The sequence below is a fragment of the Hipposideros armiger genome, unplaced genomic scaffold (genome assembly GCF_001890085.2).
Source record: "Hipposideros armiger isolate ML-2016 unplaced genomic scaffold, ASM189008v1 scaffold_350, whole genome shotgun sequence".
In the NCBI taxonomy this organism is placed as follows: Eukaryota; Metazoa; Chordata; class Mammalia; order Chiroptera; family Hipposideridae; genus Hipposideros; species Hipposideros armiger.
Window position 1 is genome coordinate 889,490 of NW_017731700.1, and position 2,542 is coordinate 892,031.

At 32.3% G+C, this 2,542-nt stretch overlaps 1 pseudogene; it reads left to right on the top strand.

The window, feature by feature from the left end:
• Positions 1-232: 232 nt before the first annotated feature.
• Positions 233-1,590, top strand: LOC109392831 (CTD small phosphatase-like protein 2 pseudogene; annotated as a pseudogene).
• Positions 1,591-2,542: the final 952 nt, after the last annotated feature.

A 2,542-nucleotide genomic window follows, 5' to 3' on the forward strand; every position in this document is an offset into this window, starting at 1 on the left:
TATTTTTAAAAGAGAGATCATTGCAAATAATTACTAGAATTACTGGAGTGATTACTTTGTAAGGTATAAAAATGCACAAATAGTACACCTGAAACTAATATAACCAATGCAATATTGTATATCAACTATACTCAACTATACATAATTTTTTAAAAAAAACATTGCCAGAGGATTGCTCTTTGCTAAGGATTCTTTTCTTTTATCATAGTTTTACACGAGGCACCCATAAAACATGAGGTTGAAAATAAGGTAAACTTTTTATTCAAATCAAATCCAAACACAATGTCCTGCCAGAGCAAAGAGGAAATATTCAATTTAGTGATAGCCTGCCTTCAGGAGGAGAAAATCAATGAAAGGATGAAACCAGTTAGCTTCAACTTACAAAATTATCAAAGGAAGCATATTCAAGGGAGAGTAAAACTGTCAACATAAAGTAGAATTGGACATGATATGGATAATAGTTTGATTACATCCACACCAAGAGCAGGAGAAAAGCCTAACAAACAAGTTTCTCAAAAGCTGGTAGTTATGAAATGACAAATCAATACATAAAACAAAGTGGAAAATGAGGAAGATAATCCTTCCTCTGGAAGTCCTCTGAGGGTTATATTGTTGAGGACCATATTTTCTCCTGTCTTCAACTTCTTTGCACCATTGAATACATATGACACATCAGGATCAGATCTCCTGGACAGTATGGAAAGTGAAGACGTAGTAAATCCATATGATATGGAACATGTGAATGAGATCACTATGGATACTACTGAATCAACTAATGGAACAGTTTATTCCAATCAAGCAGTTCAAGTGAGGCTATTGATAAATCATGGTTTGGACGAAGCACAAGAAACAGTTCGTTGGGATGTCCCACTCTTGAAGTACCAGTAACTAGATAGTGGTTATTCATCAGCTCATGCAGAGACCACCTATGAATAAGACTGAAAAGTATTGGACCTCTATTATTTCATGAAGCATGTTCTACTACAGACAGAACAACTAAATAATTTGCTTTTTCATTAAAGGCAAGAAGCATACCAGAATTCTATCTACTTTTAGACCTGTATAGAAACAGTGCATTGTAGTCTAAATGTAGAAGATGCAGCACTTACCTTTCCAGTCTTTTCTAAAATGCCATTTGTCAGATTTATGTGAGATTAAGACTATGCTTCAGGGAATTTTTGAAACCAGTTTCTCAAATGTATAAGATCATTATTTGCACTGCTTCTAAGATGATATATGTGGATAAGTTAGTGAACATATTAGATCCTAAAAGGCAAACTCATCAGGCACTGGCCTTTCTGTGAACATTGTGTTTATGTATAAGAAAACTATACAAAGGATTTATATATTCTTGGAAGAGATCTTTCATAAACTATAACAATTGACAATTCACCACAAGCCTTTGATTATCAGCTTTTTAATGGAATCCCCATAGAAAGCTAATTTATAGATTAAAATGTCAATGAACTCCTAAAATAGATTCTATTTCTGGAGAAGCATGTAGAATTCAGTGAAGATGTTTGACCTCACATAAGAGAAAGATTTTCTTGCATCATTTGCTATCCCCAGTTTAAATATGAAGACGTTTGAAATCACTGAAGGAAGAAAGAATGCAGGGCACTTTTGGACAAAGACAAAAACATTGTCATTACTATTAATTTTTTTTCATTTTTACCCTATCTTGTTGCCCAGTAATAATCAATTGTTACAGAAAGAGACTTTATCTATGTCATATTGAATACATAGAGCAGATAGAAGAAACAGAAGAGTCTTTAGAACTAATGCAGCTCCAGTGAAAAATTTTTTTGTTTTTTGTGTTTGTTTGTTTTTGTTTTGTTGTTGTTTTTTAAATGTGTAAAGAATTATTTTTCTTCCACAAGTGGCTTTGACCTGTAGTCATACAGGATTGTACATATAATTTTTAAAAAGAGGTGAAAATGGACTTGTATTTTTTTCTCTGTTTGGTGTTTTGAGTGGGCTTAAAGCCACTTTTCTGTTACTTTAAGATACAAGACAAACAAAGAAACAAAAACTCATAGACACAGACAACAGTTCAGTGGTTATCAGCGGTTAAGCGGGAAAGCAGGTGATAGAAGAGGGTAAAAGGGATCAAATATATGGTGATGGAAGGAGAACTGACTCTGGGTGGTGAGCACACAATGTGATATACAGGTGATGTATTATTAGAAATGTACACTTGAAACTTATGTAATTTTACTAACCAATGACACCCCAATAAATTTAATTTAAAAAGATTCTAATATCAATAGAAATTGCCAGTAAAGTTGTTTCATTTTTCCTGTTAAGATTTATAACCTTTTTACTTTTTTTACCTGTATTAGATCAGAATTTCATTCTGCATTCCTTTTAGTTGGGGAACTTCATAGTTTTTTGAAATAGTCAATTTTTAGTTTTTTTATTATACATTAAAATTCCATTTCCTACTTTTTCTGCCTGCATGTTGCATATTGCTTAAAAATAATCTCTAGTTTCAATCTATGTAAGTTTCACTTAGAAACATATACATTTATATTTTGTTTCT